General features: G+C 49.7%; 1 protein-coding gene across 1 annotated transcript in view; it reads right to left on the reverse strand.

The window, feature by feature from the left end:
* Nucleotides 1-13,156, reverse strand: part of mindy4b (MINDY family member 4B) — an 80,212-nt gene extending 67,056 nt beyond the window's left edge. Inside the window, exon 1 of the mRNA XM_038817205.1 lies at nucleotides 13,095-13,156. The gene's annotated coding sequence lies outside the window, so the exon portion shown is untranslated. The remainder of the gene's footprint in view (nucleotides 1-13,094) is intronic.
* Between the last annotated feature and the right edge of the window lie 7,922 nt (nucleotides 13,157-21,078).

Genomic DNA, 21,078 nt, shown 5'->3' on the forward strand with positions numbered 1-21,078 from the left:
ATCGCGATAGTTGTATTTATATTTGTGGTCACTAGGGATACGCTATATTTTAAGTTTTAAGTTTAAGTTCAATTTATAATTCTGTGAAAAAAAACAGAAAATACGGGACGATCGCAGCAGTTCTGACAGCAGCTGTGGAGAGAGAAGGGAGCTAACGTTTCGAGTCTGGATAGCTCCTTGCCAAAGCTGGAGGGAACCGGAAATAGGGTCAGATTTTTACTGCTGTTGGTGGGGAGGGGAGGAGGCATTTGTGGAGCAGTGGGGTTGGGTTGGGGGCAAGCGATAGGTGGAGATTGATAAAGATGTCATGGACAGAAAGACTAAGGGAATGTAAATGAAGGTGATTAAGGCTAAGAAGGGTGCTGATGGTGGCACAGAAAGAGATTAGAATGTGTTAATGGCAGAACAAAGGTAAGCAGTGTGTCAAAGGGCAACTAGGAACAGGGAACAGATGGCTCGTGTGGAGGGGTGGGGCAACAATGGTGAGGAAAAAACATTGGGCGGGATTCTCCGTTGCCTGATGCCGATATTGTAATCGGGCAGAGAATGGGCGCCAACGCCAAAATCGGGGCCGACGGAAGGTTGACGCAGGTCAGCCATGATCCGCCCCCCCTCCGAAAACGGATCATCACGTCACGTGCCGCGCGCCGTTGCAATGGCATTGCCGTGAAATCAAAAGGCCCTCCCCCGGGACACGTGTGGTCTCAGCAGTTGGGAACGTGGTGTGGCGGCTGCGGACTGTGTCCAGCACTGCCACACTCAGCCGTTAGCATGTTGGGGGGGTGGGGGGGTAAGCTGTGAGGGCTGGGGGGACAAGTGGGAGGTGGCCAGGAGGTGGCCTGTGGCGTCGTGGATGGCGGGTTGGGTCCACCATGCAGGTCATCGCTCTGTGACCAGAGACCCCGCTATTACCGGCCGTTTTCATCGTGGTAACCGGGTGTTTCGCCCCGTGCCGCTGCCAGCCCCTTACCGGTCCCGGAATCAGTGTGGGTTTGCTGCCGATTTGGGCATCGTCAAACACCCGCAAATTCTCCGTTCGAGCAGGCTCTTAGCCGCTGAAACGGCGAATCCAGCCCATTATATTTCTGTATTTGTGTTTTAAGAAAGGGGGAAAACTGAAACTTGATTTTATTTTTAAAAGTTGCTGTAAGTCTGGTGGAGGTTTGTTGTATACCCACATTTTAATGAGGATTTATGACCTTTGATGTGGGAAGTTAAAGAAAACACAAAGTAGAAAAAAAAAACTGTGCTGCTGCCGAGCAACAGGAGGCCCACAAAATCGGGGAAACCTGGAAGCAGGTGCCAGGGGGAGCTGGGCAGGAGAGCCAATTGCAGAAAGCAGATTTCCCAAAAGAACAGCAGAAGGTCCCTGAAAGCAGGGGGCGGGACAAGAAAGAAGGTCCGAGGAAGACACTAAACTTAAGGAACAAGAACAGGAATCGGAATAAGGTCCTGTTCAGTGAAGTTAATGTAATGAGCAGAGGAAAAGGCTCCGAATTAAAGAGAAAATGCAGCTGGTAGTAGAATCAAGGCAAAGTGGACTTGCGCGAAGCCAGAAGATCGTACGAGACAGCCAAAGGTTGGTGACTACTTATTATGGTCTGTGAAATAGTAGCGTTCTGTTGGCAGTGTATCCAAGAGTGTATGTGGAAGGCTAAACTTGAATGTATGTGGTAATCCAGGGGAGAGAAACATTAGAAGAAGACGTTGAATTCTTGGAGGTGGACCCTTGTTGAAGATGTCCAAGAGCAAGCACAGTTTGGGAGGATGCTGTCAAGGTGAGTTATTCCAGAGTGGAGATTGGAAACCCTTGTGTGAAAGACAGAGGGGTGAATTCTCTGCGGCATTCTCCGTTCCACTGGCAACAGAGCCCCGCCCACCGGGTTTCCCTGCTGTCGTAGTCAATATTTTCCCCGCTTCTGGACTGTGATAGAAAGATTCAAACATGATTGTTAGGTAAGCAAAACTAAGCTTTATTTACGGACTACAACTGCTAGCAGTATGGCTGAGACTTGAAGTCGGAAGGCAGTCAAGTACAAACTGCTGGTTCCCTTCCAAGTCTGCGATATCACAAAAGAATAAGACGATTTTTATACATTATAGGATCAAGATAACATGAATACAGCTTGGTCAGGAATTTGATCAAAAGTAAAACATAAGTAATAATCATTACAATGGCGTCACCTTGCTGACCTTTAGAGGACTTGGGGTCTCATATCATTATCTTGTCTTTTGGTGCATGTTTTAAGAAATGGAGCAAACTTGTTTATGTACCGACAGAGACAAGTTTTTAGCTTATCGTATGTATTTAGACTGCTCTAGTCTTATGACGAAGAGCTTTATCCGAGTTTAGAGTCAGCCAGTTCTCGAGTCAAGTTGACCTTGGCCTGCTTGTATTTGTGCCTTAGGTTATGCGAAGTCAGTTTAAATTTAATTGTACCAAGAAACTTGACTAGGTTTCCCATCATGCCATTATTTGCTTCACACAATACCACACTGCGGTGTGGGGTGGCTACAATGGGGAATCCAATTGGTCAGCAGGGGGAACAGGGAACCACGCTGCCCAGCAACGGTGTGCCGCTGAGGAGCAAACGGGTGAGGAGGCGGAGAATTCACCCCAGTGCATCAGTGAGACCAGTTGGCTCAGATCTACTGACGTTGTTTTGGGTGGCGTCTGCCACATGATTTCAGACCGTGGTGTGGCTGACACATTAGAGTATAAGGCAGACCTTGTAACTCATGTTACCCTTATGAATCTGCATATGTCTGCCAATGGAGAGTTGGGGTGAAGGAGTAGTGTAACATAGTTTATCTCTTCTTGCTTAATAAACGTTTACTCTTTTGCTAAAAGTTCATCAGCAGGCTCTGGTGACTCTGCTCAGTATCTACCCTCCACATTTCTAATCAAAAAAAACAAAACAAAAAAAGAGGTCTTGAAGATAATGAAGGGGCTTGGTAGGGTAGATGCAGAGAAGATGCTTTACTTGCAGCGGAGATGGAAGCCGTAAACATAAGAAACCATAACTAATAAAAATCACGAATGAATCCAATAAAAAATTTCAGAGAAACGTCTTCAACCAGAGAGTGGTTAGAATGTGGAATTTGGAACTATGCGGAATAGTTAAGGTGAAAAGCACGGATGTGTTTAATGGGGAGCTAGATAGGTACATGAGGGAGACTGAAAAAGAGGGATATATCAATGGGTTTAGATGAAGTAGAGTGGGAAGAAACTCCTGCGGAACATAAACATTGTTGGGCAGTAATGACCCAATGCTCCCAAATGCTACGCAACTGTGTAATTGAGGAAGGTTCTGGAGCTCTCTCACTGCAACATCTTGTTGTTTGTGAAAAACCTGCAGGGTTTCAACCTACTGGAAGGCTTAATAATAATAATCTTTATTGTCACAAGTAGGCTTACTTTACCACAACAAAGTTACTGTGAAAATCCCCTAGTCGCCACATTCCAGCTCCTGTTTGGGTACACTGAGGCAGGATTCAGAACGTCCAAATTACCTAACGGCACGTCTTTCGGGAATTGTGGGAGGAAACCGGAGCATCCAAAGGAAACCCACGCAGACACGGGGAGAACGTGCAGACTCCACACAGACAGTGACCCAAGCAGGGATCGAACCTGGGACCCTGGAGCTGTGAAGCAACAGTGCTAACCACTGTGCTACCGTGCTGCCCACAAGTTGACTACTTTTCTTTGTATGAAGGAAGATTTCCCAGCATCACATTGAAGGACATTTTCCACACAGTGTCTCATCTTCCACTCCATCGAGATCAGTCCGGTGTCCATTCATTTCACCCAAAGCTCTAACTCATGTGTCCACACTTTGGTGTCATCAGCAAACATAAAAATTGTTTCCCACATACACCCTCCACCCTCCTACCTTCGGCCATATTATTGATCACGATGGCGAGGAGCTACTACTTCATCCCATGGGACTCTTCTAATGTCAGGACTCTGATGCAGAGAGCACAACCCACATTGGGCTGGTTTTGTGATCGGGAAAACGGTAAGTCTATCAGTGCTCACTGTTGCTATGGAGTAAATTGGATGGAATTTTCTGGAAGCAGTCAAACACGGAAATCTGGAATGTGTAGTCATGAGTTGCCCTGCTTCTCCCTAACCATCTCATAGAGACTCAACATTGAAACACATGGAGGGTGTGAAGTTGACCATATTTACCTACCAATACCTACTAAACACAGCAGAAAAAGTAAATCCTGGTCAAGTGGATTTTTAATGCCCTTAATTAGTCTAAATTACTCCTCACTGAACCAGTGGAGGAAACCAATGCATTTTTTTTAACAGTCAAAAATGCACAGGATCATAGAATAGAATCATAGAACCCATATAGTGGAGAAGACTATTCAGCCTATCGGGTCTGCGCCAACTCTCTGAAAGAGTATCCACCCAAGCTTAGTACCCCGCCCTACCCCAATATTCAAAAAGGGAGGCAGAGAGAAAGCAGGGAATTATAGACCAGTAAGCCTAACATCAGTAGTGGGGAAAAGTCTTGAATCCATTATCAAGGACTTTATAGCGGAACATTTAGAAAGCAGTGGCAGGATCAGTCAGAGTCAGCATGGGGATTTATGAAGGGGAAATCATGCTTGACAAATCTGTTGGAATTCTTTGAAGATGTAACCAGTACAGTTGACAAGGGAGAGCCAATCGATGTGGTATATTTGGACTTTCAGCAGGTGTTTGACAAAGTCCCGCATAAGAGATTATTGTGCAAAATTAAAGCGCATGGGATTGGGGGAAATGTATTGAGGTGGATAGAAAACTGGTTGGCAGAGAGGAAACAAAGAGTAGGAATTAATGGGTCCTTTTCAAAGTGGCAGGCAGTAACTAGTGGGGTGCCACAGGGATCTGTGCTGGGACCCCAGCTATTCAAAATATATATTAATGATTTTGATGAGGGAACAAAATGTAACATCTCAAAGTTTGCAGATGATACCAAGTTGGGTGGGAGGGTGAACTGTGACGAGGATGCAGGGATCCTACAGCAAGATCTGGACAGGTTGGGCGAGTGGGCAAATCAATGGCAGATGCAGTATAATTTGGATATGTGTGAGGTTATTTGCTTTGGAAGTAAAAACAGGAAGGCAGATTACTTCCTGAATGGTTGTAAATTGGGAGAGGGGAGTGTGCAGCGGGACATGTGTATCCTGTGCACCAGTCGCTTAAGATACGCATGCAGGTGCAGCAGGCGGTAGAAAAGGCTAATGGTATGTTGGCCTTCATTGCGAGAGGTTTTGAGTACAGAGCAGGGATGTGTTGCTGCAATTATACAGGGTCTTGGTGAGGCCACACCTTGAATAATGTGTGCCGTTTTTGTCTCCTTTTCTGAGGAAGGATGTTCTTGCTCTCGAGGGAAAGCAGCGAAGGTTTACCAGACTGATTCCAGGGATGGCGGGACTGTCATATGAGGAGAGATTGACTAGTTTGGGATTGTTCTCGCTAGAGTTCAGAAGAATGAGGGGGTATCTCATAGGGACGTTGAAAATTCTAACAGGACTAGACAGGGTAGATGCAGGGAAGACGTTACCAATAATGGTTGTGTCCAGAACCAGGGGTCACAGTCTGAGGATTCAGGGTAAACCATTTCAGACAGAGATGAGGAGACATTTCTTCGCCCAAAGAGTCGTGAGCCTGTGGAATTCATTACCACAGGAAGCAGTTGATGCTAAAACATTGAATATATTCAAGAGCCGCCTGGATATAGCACTTGGGGAGAATGGGGAGAAAGCAGGATTAGGCTATTGAGTTGGATGATCAGCCATGATCGTGATAAATGGCGGAGCAGGCTTGAAGGGCCAAAAGGTCTCCTCCTGCTCTTATCTTCTATGTATCTAAGTATGCTACCCCTTAACCTAACCTACACATCTTGCTTTTTTTTACACTAAGGGACAATTCAGCATGGCCAATCCACCTAACCTGTACATCTTTGGACTGGCATCTCTGGAGAGAAATGCAACAAACTGGGTTGAACCACATGAAATACAGTAAAGATGAAAGCTAGTACCTTTCAGTAAATGTGCGTCATTTTAAACGTTTCACTAAATGCTAAATCTAATTTATGCTCAGCAGCTTTGCATTGATGCCCTCTGCTTCTACATTTATTCATTCACTTTTCTAAAAGAAAATGGGAGATAGCTCCCAGAAGCGTTTGACCTATTATATTTCCGTGATTAAAGAGTCAATTTACTGCATTTTAAAGGAGCCACTTATACCACGTATAAATCAGTCATCTGTCTGCCTGCAATTCACTCTCCACTTAACAAGGAATAAGCTTCTTGTTTTGTAACCTGGAGACAGTCTGTTTATGGCACATAAAAAGTTCCATTGACTGTTTTCAATGATAATCACGATGGCAACTCTTCCATTTTACCATTTGGTTATTGCTTTTTCAGATAGATTTATACGTCCTTCTTACGGCCAAAATATTTCCGAAATACAGCACGTTTGAACAAGGAGCTTCACAATAGCATGGCTGTATAACATCTGAATAAACTGGGGCCATTGGTGCAATTGCAAATAACCCCTGTGTACTATCGAACAGATTCCACATACCTACCCTTCCCTTGTGAGCTCAATGAGTTAACCCAATAAAAGGTGAGCCAGAATAGATCTTCATGGTCTCAGGTTACAGAAGAACATTGGAAATAGGAGCAGGAGTAGGCCATTCAGCCCCTCGAGCCTGCTCCACCATTCAGCTGGATCATGACTATCTTCGACCTCAGTGCCATTTTCTCACACTATCCTCATATTCCTGGTATCTTTAATAACCAGACATCTGTCCATTTCCACCTTGACCATAATCAATGATTGACTCTCCACAGCCCTCTGGGGTAAGAAATTCCGAATTTCACTCCTCACTGAAATTCCTCACTGTAGTGTCTGGCAGCCATACAGCGGAGGTTCTTTGTACAACCAAACGGAGTTTATTGATACATGGAGAAACGGTACAGAGGACGGCTGACCCAAGCTGCCTTGGGGCTGCAGCTCTGGGCTGCTCCAGTCCTTGCACATGTTTCTGACATGACTTCAGATGTATTCTGCCGAAGAGGGGACTCCACTCTCTGGGGTAATCATCTGCACTCAGTCCCCATTGGTCCCCCAAGCTTGGTGATCCACCCTGCTGTGCTGTCGTAAAGACGGTAAGAAGTCTTACAACACCAGGTTAAAGTCCAACAGTTTTGTTTTGAATCACTAGCTTTCGGAGCACTGCTCCTTCCTCAGGTGAATGAAGAGGTAGGTTCCAGAAACATATATATGCCCCCATACGGAACCCGTGATAAAAATCTGGAGAGGACACTCATGTCAGTAGTCTGAACCCTGCCCGCCAAGGACAGGGGGAGCTTATCCCACTTCTACAAGTCAGATTTGACCAGACAAGCATCATTGAATTTATGAAGAAAGGCCCAATCATGAGCCACCAGGATACCCAGATAACGAAAGCTAGATCTGGCAAAGCGAAAATGAAACATCCCCAGATGGATTCCCCTTCCCGGGGGTTAAATGGGAAGTTTTCACTGCCTCCACCAATGAAGCCCGAGATGCCTCTGATTGAGTCGACAAACTTCTGCTTTCAAGCCTTTCCCCTTGGTCTTCCTGGGCATTTCCTCTGTGTCGGCAGCTTATCCCATTGAACAAGTGAGTTGTTTAGAGGAGATGTGTGAGGCAGGTTTTTTTACACAGAGGGTGGTGAGTGCCTGGAACGCGTTGCCAGGGGAGGTTGTGAAAGCAGATACATTAATGGCATTCAAAAGGCATCTTGACAAATACATGGATAGGATGGATATAGAGGGATACAGCACAAGGAAATGTCGAGGGTTTTGGCCAAGGTTGGTATCATGACCGGTAGAGGCTTGGAGGGCCGAAGGGCCTGTTCCTGTGCTGTATTGTTCTTTGTTCTGTTATGGGCCAGGGTTTAGAAAACTCCAAAGTATATCATGGCGTGCATGCGACCCAGAACTTTTAATAGATTTTGCTTATGGGGAGCACAAGGGCCCATTTTACAGGTGTGAAGCACCAGAAATCTAAAGTATTTTAAAAACAAAACAATGTTTATTCTATGAATTCAGTTAACACTTTATAAACACACAGTAAACATCGTATTAACTACAATCACTGATTCTTTCCCAAATACAATATTCTATAGGTAACCCTTAGTAACTTTCCTAACAACATCCATAAGCCAAAACACTTTTTAACAAAGACAGTGGGTTTGCATTCTCTACAGAAACAGGTATTACTATGAAATCATCAAATGAGCTGAAGATATTTTTTAGCTTGTAGAGAGATAGATCAATACACACATCTGCTTGGTTCACATGCAGCTCTGTAACTGAAAGCGAAACTGAAGGTGCTTCTCCGATGCTACGCCTCTGGTGGGCCAAGTTCATGATGGCATGGTTCACCTTTGGCCCAGCCGTGTGCAGGAACTCGATGTGGCGGCTGCGCACTGTGTCCAGTGCCACCACAGTCGGCCGGGAGCCATGCTGCTGGCTGGGGGGGAGGGGGGGGGGGCTTCCGCGTGGGCTGGAGGGACTGGTGAGGGCTGGCCAGAGGGTGGCCAGGCGGGCACTATCTGGCAGGTCAGGTCCACGCACGGCCAGCGCCATGTTGTACGGCGCAGGTCGTCGCCGTGCGCGCGCGCGGCCACGGACCCAGCAATTCTCCGGCCGTTTATTTCATGGAGGCCGGGAGATTTGCGTGGCGCGGCTGCTGTCCCCTCACCGGTCGCAGCATCGGTGAGAGGGGCAACGCTGTTTTTGTCCAAGTAAAATGCCACGGATCCTCCGGAGCTAGCCTCAGAATCGGACAATCTGGCTGAGTGCCTTGCTTCCGGCTTGATGCTTAAGAGGTGGGTCAAACCCATATGTAAACTGATTCTATCGGTCAAAGTGACAATCAGTTCTCCTGTGAATGGTATGTCAACAAAATGTACAATCACAATAACATGTAAAACAATCTGATTTGAAAAAGACACTCTGTATGGGGTACTGTCACCAAACAGAATTGTGTGGTTGATTTTATAAACGCGTTGTTCAATGATCCCAAGGCTAGTCACCAGACCAAACTAAGGTAAAACAAAGTCAGTTGCGGTTGATATAGTTGTGTTGAAAATCAAGGCTAGTTCTGTTGATACTTCTGCAAAGATTCCTTCATGCCCATTTAAACTAAATGGTGATCTTATTCAGGGAATATGTTGTAATGACCCAGTACATGTGGAAAGAACAGTGGAACTCGACTAATTTGACTAACTCTTTCAAAGAGCCAGGACGGGCACAGACCGAATACCCTGTGGTGTATCGGTCTATGATTCTCAATCTGGCATTTAGCTGGATTTGGTTTAATTTATCTCAGAATCACAGAACGATACAGCGCAGAAGAGGCCCTTCGGCCCATCGAGTCTGCACCGACACAAGAAAATTCCCTGACCTACCTACCTAATCCCATTTGCCAGCACTTGGCCCATAGCCTTGAATATTATGATGTGCCAATTGCTCATCCAGGTACTTTTTAAAGGATGTGAGGCAATCCGCCTCTACCCCCCTCCCAGGCCGTGCATTCCAGACCGTCACCACCCTCTGGGTAAATAAGTGCTTCCTCAAATCACTCCTCAATCTCCTGCCCCTCATCCTGAACTTGTGTCCTCTCGTGACTGACCCTTCAACTAAGGGGAACAGCTGCTCCCTATTCACCCTGTCCATGCCCACATAATCCTGTTCACCACTATCAGGTCGCCCCCTCAGTCTTCTCTGCTCCAATGAAAACAACCCAAGCCGATCCAACCTCTCTTCATAACTGAAATGTTCCATCCCAGGCAACATCCTGGTGAATCTCCTCTGCACCCGCTCCTGTGCAATCACATTCCACGGTAACACAGTGGCTAGCACTGCTGCTTCACAGCTCTAGGCACCCGGGTTCGATTCCCGTCTTGGGTCGCTGTCTGTGCGGAATTTGTACGTTCTCCCCGTGCCTGCTTGGGTTTCCTCCAGGTGCTCCGGTTCCCTTCCACAAGTCCCGAAAGACGTGCTTGTTAGGTGAATTGGACATTCTGAATGCTCCCTCTGTGTACCCGAAGAGGCGCCGGAGTGTGGCAACTAGAGGCTTTTCACAGTAACCTCATTGCTGTGTTAATGTAAGCCTACTTGTGACACTAATAAAGATTATGGCGACCAGAATTGCACACAGTACTCCAGCTATGGCTTCACCAAACTTTTCTATAACTCTAATATGTGGTAAGACCACACATGGGATACTGTGTTCAGCTCTGGTCACCCCATTATAGGAAGGATATTGTTAAACTAGAAAGAGTGCAGAAGAGATTTACGAGGATGCTACCAGGACTTGATGGTTTGAGTTATAAGGAGAGGCTGGATAGGCTGGGACTTTTTTCCCTGGAGCGTAGGAGGCTTACGGGTGGTCTTATAGAGGTCTGTAAAATAATGGGAGCATAGATAAGGTAGATAGTCAACATCTTTCCCCAAAGGTAGAGGAGTTTGGAACTCGAGGGCATAGGTATAAGGTGAGAGGGGAGAGATACAAAAGAGACCAGAGGGAACATTTCTTCTCACAGAGGGTGGTGAGCATCTGGAACAGGCTGCCAGAGGCAGTGGGAGAGGCGGGTACAATTTTGTCTTTTAAAAAGCAGTTAGACAGTTACATGGGCAGAGTGGGTATAGCGGGATATGGGATGAATGTGGGCTAGTGGGACTAGCTTAGTGATAGAAACTGGGCGGCATGGACTAGCTGGGCCGAAGGGCCTATTTCATGCTGTAAATATCTATGACTCTATGACCGCCCTGCTTTTGTCATCTATGCCTCAATTGAGAAGGCAAGTGTCCCATATGCCCCTTTTCACCACCCTATTAACCTGTCCCAACCCCGCCTTCAGAGATTTATTGTCTATTTCATTGTCCATAACAAGCTTCAATTGTACCATGTTGTGGTCGCTATCACTAAAATGCTCCCCCACCACCACCTCAACCACCTGTCCGGCTTCATTCCCCAGAATTAGGTCCAGCGCTGCAGTGACCCTTGTTGGACATATTGAGCTAAAAGGTTCTCCTGTATACATTGTAGGAACTCCTCTCCATCTAAGCCCTTAACACCCCTCTTCTCTCTCTCTCTCTGTTTCCCAGAAATCTGATTCGAACTGATTGTTGTAAAAACCCATTTGGTTCACTAATGTCCTTTAGTGAAGGAAATCTGCCGTCCTTACCCGGTCTGGCCTACATGTGACTCTCCCGGGCCCACAGCAATGCGGCTGACTCTTAACTGTCCTCTGAAATGGCTTACCAGGTTCAATGGCAATTAGAGATGGACAGGAAATACTGGAGCACATATGCCATGAAAGCTGAGAAAGCAAAGCTCTTAACATTTCACCCCTGCCCCTCCCTTTCTGCTCCAATCCATGAAAAAAAAAAGCAAGACAACTTGACTGTTGGGAAGAAAAGTAATCAGATATGATATTGTTTGTAAACTGTCCCCATGCACCAGCACATGCCTACCTGAGGTAACAGTTAGAGGGAAAGAGAGGGACAATAAACTGCTGCAAATTCAACTGGTCTCCACTGGTTTTTAACTCTTGCTGTGTAACCCTGGTGAGGACTGGGACCTATCTCCCATAGGCCTGTCCACAAAGGGCACCAGTCTTACAATCGTTATGTGTAAACGTCACATAGCTACAAGCCACTGCTGGAATTATGTGGAACAAAATCTGATGGAAACACACTAATTCAAATTCCATCGATTGTCGTTGCATTTTCATTACAAAAGAGAGCTGACGACCTGTCACCCTATCGATAAGATTCTTTGACTGAAGAAGGAATTTTCTTGTGTTAAGTGCTCGCTGTGGTTTCATGCTTAACTGACAGGATAATGGATGGATGGGCGTGATTTCAAGGATCAGATCTAATTTAGGGTTCAGTTGATCTGTTTATAATGTACACTGGACAACTGATATTCGGCTTACTGCTTTGATATCAATCCTTTGATCTGTTGCTATGGTACCTAGCAACTGGAGAAGGGAAGAGCAATCAGTAAAGAGCGGTTACCAGGTATATTGTGCATTGAACAGAGGAAAGCCTTTCACAAGGATGTCGGCAGACCAGGCCAATGGAGGCATTAGGGATTTTGATCAAGTGCCAAGGAGGTGGATTTTATATGGGGGACAGGGAATGGAGAGGAGAACCAACACTTTCCCTCGTATTCCCTCTGAGTAGGCGAATGGAGGGGAGGGATACCAGACGATAGTGCAGCCTGGAGTCGAGGTTGAAGAGTGGGAAATGAAGATGAGGAGGGCGAGTACACCCTGATCGCAGTCAGATCCATTTTGTGACTTTGGTTTAGGCTGGCTCACTGCTTTAACAAGGGCAGAATTGGGACTGAAAGAGATTCAAACAGGGTGTGACTGGAAAGATGAGCACATGGTTTGAAAGCGACAACACATCGGAAGACTTTGAAGAGGCAGGATTGAACTTCCCTTGGCCATTAATCCAATCCAGTCCTTCTCTCAGTTCCCTGTGTTTTGATACTCCATTTTTCCAACCTGTTCTGGAGACCCTGTTAGGGTGGGAAGGTTTACAGCTTCAGCTGCGAGGTTTATTTAGATTACTGCATCGCAAACTGTCTAGTATGTAAACATCACACCGTCAAGCAACATCAAACCCAACGAAAATTAAATCACTATTACTCCCAGAAGCTTTGTGTGGCAATTAGCAAATGCAACAGTAATTTTCAAAAGGGAATTGGACATAAATACTTGAAACGGAAAATATTTCCCATAGCTATACAGGGAAAGCTGTCGAGTGGGACACATTGCCTCTTTCAAAGAGCCACCAGGCAGACACAAGGGGCTGAATGGCCTCCTTTTGAACTGTTCTGTGATTCTTTACAGATGTGTTTAAAGTTTGTGGGATCACACTGCACTTGGTAGGAATTTTCAAGATTACTTGTGTGACTTAAACAAACACCAGGAGACGAGATCGACAAATATGTGAGAAGGTTTATTAAGCAGAAGCCAACATAGCAACAGTAGCCCAGTAAGCATTCAAAGAGGTATACTTACAATCAAGATGCCTCGAAGGGTTGGAGAGGGACTATATAGACAACTAGTACACCCTCAGCAGCGATCAACTGAATCTGCTGCTCTGGATTCAGAATCTGGTGCCTAAACAATCAGAGCATGAATCTTGCCACACCCTTCTGACTTTCTCAATTCTTCTGGGTCCTAATGCCCACAGAGCTGTTGGAGCTTTCCAATTCCTCCACGTCGGTGACAGTCCCTTGTCTTGACAGGTTGCAATGCCCTGTTATAATGTCTGAAAAGTTAGCAGCCAAATAGCACGCTCCCACCAACAGCAATGAGATCAATGACCAGGTAATCTGATTCTGGGGACATTGGTTGAGGGATAAACATTGACCAGGATACTGCGGGAGATCTTCACTTGGGTTCTCCTTTCAAATATCTCCAATGTGACCTTCTGTCTCCCCCCCAAGAGATGAGACGGAGTCAATTGCGGGGACCTTACGCTCCTGTTTCCGTTGGGCGGGTTCGATAGCGCGAGTGGGAAATCTCACGAGGAGTCCCAAATCATGTTTCACACTGACGTGGACATGTGACGCGACTGTCCTCCCCCAACCCCCCCCCCCTCCGTCAGTGATGGGGCACGATTCCCGACGTTCCTTTGCACTGCGGTGGCCTTTAAGAATGGCGCCCTTATCTTCAAGGGACGAAGTTGCTGGTGCTGCGGGCGAATCAGAGGTCGTCGCCCCGGCAGCATTACCTCGCGAGACCCCGACGCTGTCGATGTTTTTTGTGAGGGCCACGAAGAATCCAGCAAATGCTTGTAGAGTAAAACAGAAAGTGACTTTATTTACAACAATATATACACAGCAGCAGTAGTTCACCACTGCCTCCTTCTCTCGCTGGTACCACATGATGAGCCACCAATTGCACGAGAGACGAGTTGCTTTACAAAAGTTAGGCTTTAATAAGCTAGAACTTAGCCCTGCGGTTGTCTACAATAAAATGGACGACCGCCGGGCGCTTCGACTATTTATACTTTGGTAAGGAGGCGTGGTTAACTCAGCCTCTCAACCAATCGGAGAGCAGTCACATGACTGGTCTCAACCAATCGGTCAGGAGGCACATGACCGACCAGGGCCGATGGTAAGCCGGTGTTCTGCACCAATGGCAGACAGCTATGCAAATCATATCACCATATTCACCCTTGCGGAGAAAGAAGCCGGGGGGGGGGGGGGGGGGGTTATCAACGAGAGCCGGGGGGGGGGGGGGGGAGAGAACTGGTGATATGAGTAGCAGCCGGGAGGACAAAAATTTTCTCTCCTTTCTTTTATTAAATTTGGGGGCTTCCCACTGGCCCAGACAATAAGCAATATTACACAAAGTCCCAACAAAGTCCATGGAGCTGTTGAAATTTAGATCGATTCGATCAGTCTTTTCGTGGCCCGTGACGTTCTGGCAGACCGCCGCAGTGGAGTAGGTGACGTCGGTTCAGCCGATGGTGGTGGTTCCGCTGATGTCCTGGAGTCCGGGAGCGATGGTCCTTGAATAGTCTCCGTCACCCGAGCTGGCTGTGGAGACGCCATGGATGGGGAACGGGTGACCTGAGTAGGGCGCTGGGGGAAAAAAAACAGGGGGGTCTGTGGTGAAGGGGGGGAAGGCCGCACGCCGGTGGGTGCCAGGTCCCGGAGGGAGACCGTGTCCTGCCGACCGTCGGGGTACTCCACGTACGCGTACTGCGGGTTAGCGTGGAGTAACTGGACTTGTTCCACCAACGGGTCGGACTTGTGCACCCGCACATGCTTCCGGAGCAAGATGGGTCCGGGGGTGACCAGCCACGTTGGGAGAGGGGATCCGGAGGACGATTTCCTGGGGAAGACAAGAAGACGTTCATGAGGTGTTTGATTCGTTGTTGTACAGAGGAGGGAGCGGATAGAATGTAGGACATCGGGGATCACCTCTTGCCATCGGGAAATAGGGAGATCTCTGGACCGGAGGGCCAGTAGTATGGTCTTCCAGATGGTACCATTCTCCCGCTCGACCTGTCCGTTACCTCGGGGGTTATAGCTGGTCGTCCTGCTAGAGGCGATGCCCCTGTTGAGCAGAAATTGACGCAGCTCGTCGCTCATAAAGGAGGACACCCGATCGCTGTGTATGTATGCGGGGAAGCCGAACAGGGAGAAGATGGAGAGGAGGGCCTTAATGACGGTCGATGTGGTCATGTCGGGGTAGGGAATGGCGAAGGGGAAGCGGGAGAATTCGTCAATTACCGCCAGGAAGTAAATGTTGCGGTTGTTAGAGGGAAGGGGCCCCTTGAAGTCAATGCTGAGACGTTCGAAGGGGCGGGATGCTTTGATCAGGTGAGCGCGCTCGGGGCGGTAGAAGTGCGGTTTGCACTCGGCGCAGATGTGGCAGTCACGGGTTACTGTCCTGACTTCCGCGATGGAGAAAGGCAGGTTGCGGGCCTTAATGAAGTGGTAGAGACAGGTCACCCCTGGATGGCAGAGGTCTGCGTGGAGGGAGCGGAGGTGGTCTATCTGCGCGCTGGCGCAGGTACCGCGGGACAGGGCATCAGGAGGCTCATTGAGCTTCCCAGGACAATACAAGATCTCATAGTTGTACGTGGACAACTCGATCCGCCACCGTAAGATCTTGTCATTCTTGATCTTACCCCTTTGTGCATTATCAAACATGAAGGCTACTGACCGTTGGTCTGTGAGGAGGGTAAACCTCCTGCCGGCCAAATAGTGCCTCTAATGTCGCACCGCTTCAACTATGGCCTGGGCTTCCTTTTCCACAGAGGGGTGGCGGAGTTCGGAAGCCTGGAGAGTTCTGGAGAAGAAGGCCACGGGTCTGCCCGCTTGGTTCAGGGTGGCCGCCAGAGCAACTTCTGATGCGTCGCTCTCGACCTGGAAGGGGAGGGACTCGTCGATGGCACGCATCGTGGCCTTTGCGATGTCCGCTTTGATGCGGCTAAAGGCCTGGCAGGACTCTGTCGACGGCGGGAAGGTCGTGGTTTGAATGAGGGGATGGGTCTTGTCAGCGTAGTTGGGAACCCATTGGGCGTAGTGTGCGAAGAAACCCAGGCAGCGTTTGAGGGATTTGAGGGTATTGGGGAGAGGGGGCGCATGCTTTCGGGGTCGGGGCCTATCACTCCTTTACGCACTACGTAGCCGAGGATGGCTAGACGGTCGGTGCTAAACACGTACTTATCCTTATTGTATGCGAGGTTAAGGAGTTTTGCGGTTTGGAGGAATTTCTGGAGGTTGGCGTCATGGTCCTGCTGATCATGGTCGCAGATGGTGACATTATCAAGATACGGGAAGGTAGCCTGTAATCCGTACTTGTCGACCATTCGGTCCATCTCCCGTTGGAAGACCGAGATCCCATTTGTGACACCAAATGGAACCCTAAGGAAGTGGTAGAGGCGCCCATCTGCCTCAAACGCGTTGTATTTGCAGTCACTCGCGCGGAGGGGGAGCTGGTGGGAAGCGGACTTAAGGTCCACTGTGGAGAAGACCTTGTATTTTGCGATATCGTTTACCATGGCGGAAATACAGGGGAGAGGATACGCGTCCAGTTGCGTAAACCGGTTGATGGTCTGACTATAGTCGTTTTTCTCCCCAGTCCGGACCACCAGCACTTGGGCTCGCCAGGGACTGTTGCTGCCCTCGATGACCCCTTCCGTCAGCAACCTCTGGACCTCGGACCTGATGAAGGACCGGTCCTGGGCACTGTACCGTCTGCTCCGTGTCGCGACGGGTTTGCAATCGGGGGTGAGATTAGCAAACAAGAAGGGGGGGGTCCACTTTGAGGGACGCGAGGCTGCAGAGAGTGAGGGGGGGGTATAGGGCCGCCGAATTGGAAGGTCAAGCTCTGCAGGTTGCATTGGAAGTCCAGTCCTAGGAGTGCCGGTGCGCAAAGGTCAGGGAGGACAAGGAGTTTATAATTTAAAAAAACCTTCCCTTGGACCGTGAGGTCCGCGATGCAACACCTGGTGATGTGGATGGAGTGCGAACCTGAGGCTAACCCGATTTTGTGTTTTACAGGATGGACAGGGAGCGCGCAGCGTCTTACCGTGGCAGGGTGAACAAAGCTTTCCGTGCTCCCGGAGTCCAGCAGGCAGTCCGTCTTGTGGCCGTTGAGGTAGATGAGCGTTGTCGTTTTGGCGAGCGTGCGTGGACGTGACTGGTTGAGCTGAATGGCTGCGATCCGTGGAGAAAATCCATATTCGTCGTCGTCGTCCGAGGAGATGCTGGAAGAACCTTGCGTGCCAGTCCCGGAAGGTGGTGGCCAGGATCCGCACGTGGAGTCGGCACCCAAAGATGGCGGCATCCGTGGGGCCATTGTGGTTGCTGGGGGCGGGGTTAGCGGTGCCGAGTGGCCGATTGGAGCGGCTGGGAGCGGGGGCAGCGAGGCGCGCAGGCCAGGTGCGGCGGCCTGGGGGCAGCGAGCTGAGAGGAGCGCAGTGCGCTGGAGGGGCCCCGGAGGAGAGAGAGAGGTGCGCAGGTTGGGCGCAGGGGCCCGGGGGCGGGGGGGGGGGGGGGGGGGAGTTGTGCGGCGCTCGGGAGGGGACCGAGAGGGCCCGGAGGAGAGAGAGAGGCGCGCAGGCCGGGCGCAGGGGCCCAGGGGCGGGGGGGGGGGGGGGGGGGGGGGGGAGATGTGCGGCGCTCAGGAGGGGACCGAGAGGGCACGGAGGAGAGAGAGAGGCGCACAGGTCGGGCGCAGGGGCCCGGGGGCGGGGGGGAGAGTGTTGTGCGGCGTCCAGGAGGGGACCGAGAGGGCCCGGAGGAGAGAGAGAGGTGCACAGGCCGGGCGCAGGGGCCCGGGGGCGGGGGGGAGAGTGTTGTGCGGCGTCCAGGAGGGGACCGAGAGGGCCCGGAGGAGAGAGAGAGGCGCGCAGGCCGGGCGCAGGGGCCCAGGGGCGGGGGGGGGGGGGGATGTGCGGCGCTCAGGAGGGGACCGAGAGGGCCCGGAGGAGAGAGAGAGGCGCACAGGTCGGGCGCAGGGGCCCGGGGGCGGGGGGGAGAGTGTTGTGCGGCGTCTAGGAGGGGACCGAGAGGGCCCGGAGGAGAGAGAGATGTGCACAGGCCGGGCGCAGGGGCCCGGGGGCGGGGGGGAGAGTGTTGCGAGGCATCCAGAGGAACCGCAGCGACCGTTTTGGCCTGGCAGACAGTGGAGAAGTGGCCCTTCTTCCCGCAGCTCTTACAGAGGGCGGAGCGGGCTGGGCAGCGCGGGCGAGGGTGTTTCGCGAACCCGCAAAAGTAGCAGCGGGGCCCCGTGGACTTGGTGGGGCGTCCCGCGGCGCAGGCCTGCGGGAGGTCGGGAGCGGCGGATGGCGGTGGGGACGCGTGCCAGGAGGCCCAGGATGGTGCTGGGGACATAGGCGCGAGCGTTTAGATCGGCGACCTCCAGGGAGGTGGAGAGCGTCTGTGCCTCAGTTAAGCTGAGGTCGTCTTTCTCCAGCATCCGCTGGCGGATAGCGGGGAACTGCATCCCAGCCACGTAAGCATCTCTGATCAGCAGGTCCATGTGCTCCGTAGCTGAAACTGCGAGGCAGGAGCAGTCCCTCCCCAGGATGGCGAGGGCCTGGTGAAATTGGTCTAATGACTCACCGGGGAGCTGTTGTCTGGTGGCCAGCAGATGTTGGGCGAATACTCTGTTGACTGGCTTAAGGAATTGTCCATTCAGCTTTAGCATGGCGGCATCGTAATCCTTCTCCCCCTTGATTATCGCGTATTCTGCTATACCCACGCTGGAGTGGAGGATGTAAAGCTTCTGTGCCATGGTGGGGGGGCTGGTTGCAGACTCCAGGTATCCTTCGAGACATGCCAGCCAATGTTGAAAAAGTTCTGCAGAGTTCGGAGTTTGCGGGCTGATGCGGAGGCATTCGGGCTTGATCCGGAACTCCATCTTCAAAAATCTAGCTTATTAAATTGATGAGCCATCAATTGCACGAGAGACGAGTTGCTAATCAAAAGTTAGGCTTTAATAAGCTAGAACTTAGCCCTGCGGTTGTCTACAATAAAATGGACGACCGCCGGGCGCTTCGACTATTTATACTTTGGTAAGGAGGCGTGGTTAACTCAGCCTCTCAACCAATCGGACAGCAGTCACATGACTGGTCTCAACCAATCGGTCAGGAGGCACATGACCGACCAGGGCCAATGGTAAGCTGGTGTTCTGCACCAATGGCAGACAGCTATGCAAATCATATCACCACACCACACTGTCCAGTTCTATTTATACAGCTGTAACTACGAGTGATTTCCCCGTTCCCCCCCTCATTGGGCGAGCTCATACTTCAAGCGAGTCATGGGGTAACACCTTCCGTGCTCGGTGGGCACCAAAGGGGTTAGATTGCTTTATCGACCCCAGTTTTCACATTTTGATTTAATGTTTTTAAGTTTCTGTTCCTCTTTGTTCTTTTTGGGATGAAAAATTAAATGAAATGAAAATCACTTATTGTCACAAGTAGGCTTCAAATGAAGTTACTGTGAAAAGCCCCTAGTCGCCACATTCCGGCACCTGTTCGGGGAGGCTGGTACAGGAATACGGGAAGGATGTGCTTCTTACTAGGAGTGGCCCCTTTTAATGTATCCCTCAGGTAATTTCTGTTCTTCTATTTAGTTGATTGGCCTTATAATACATTATGGTATAACCAATTGTCCCCAGCCAATAGGATACGGGCAGGTTATAAAAGTGTTTTACTCTTTTGTGTGTGGGACTACCGCCGTTGCTGTCGGCGGGTTCAATTCCGCCCTTCCCGCCTGACATCGGCCTTTGCTGATTTTCAGGATAATTCTGTCCCCTGCCAAAGACAGCACCTCCCATACTGCCTCAGCACCACACTGTGGTGTCAGCATGGGTTACCTTCTCTGGAAAAGGCCTTGAATCCCTAACTCAGAAGTAAAAGTATCGTCGCCGTGTACAGCTGACACCTAGAAACGTGTTTACTGGTGTCTGTTCTTGTAATCATCGCACTAATCCGGCAGTCAGCGGTTCTCAGCTGGTAACAGTCTCCTCTCTGAGTCAGTGTTTGTGGGTTCAAGTCCCACTCCAAGACATGTGAGCAAAATACCACGTGGATAGGGCGGCATGTGGCGCAGTGGTTAGCACTGGGACGACGGCACTGAGGACCCGGGTTCGAATCCCGGCTCTGGGTCACTGTCCGTGTTACACACTGCCCCAGTCACTCCTTGCCCACGTCAGACACGATCTGGACTGTTATGCTGATAAGGTTATATCAATAGTGTGCCCTCAGGATTGTGCACAGGATACGTCAACACATACTATGTTTCAAAGGGATAAAGGGAAAACAAGGGATAAAAAAATCCGGGAAAAATCCACCACCCCACCAAAAGTAAATCCTGGTGAAAGGATCAAAACAAAAAGGCAGCACGGTGGCGCAGTGGGTTAGCCCTGCTGCCTCACGGCGCCGAGGTCCCAGGTTCGATCCCGGCTCTGGGTCACTGTCCGTGTGGGGTTTGCACATTTGCCCCCTGTCTGCGTGGGTTTCGCCCCCACAACCCAAAGATGTGCAGGTTTGGTGGATTGGCCACGCTAAACTGCCCTTAATTGGATAAAAAATTAATAATTGGGTACTCTAACTTTATTTAAAAAATATACCGGACAGATGAAGGAAATCAGCAGCGTGGATGTGGAAGCGAGGTTTGCTGAACCAAGAGGGAAATGGAAAGTAACGTGAAGGCGAAGTCCCGTTGGAGTCAACAGCAGAACTTCTTGAAGGTGGGCCTTGCTGGGAAAAGAAGTGGCCTTGAATTAAACACTAAAATAACAGCAAAACACGACAGACGCTGGAAATCGGAAATGTTTCACAAAAGCAAATGATCTGGTTATTATCACGATGCTGTTTGTGGGAGCTTGCTGTGCACAAATTGGCTGTAGGGTTTCAGACATTAAAACAGTGACTGCAATCCTAAAGTTCTTCAGTGCTTTTGAGGCGGCCTGCTTGTTGTGGAAGTTGCGACAGAAATGCGAATCTTATTTCCCGTGTCATTTCAGC

The sequence above is a fragment of the Scyliorhinus canicula genome, chromosome 13, assembly GCF_902713615.1.
Source record: "Scyliorhinus canicula chromosome 13, sScyCan1.1, whole genome shotgun sequence".
Lineage (NCBI taxonomy): Eukaryota > Metazoa > Chordata > Chondrichthyes > Carcharhiniformes > Scyliorhinidae > Scyliorhinus > Scyliorhinus canicula.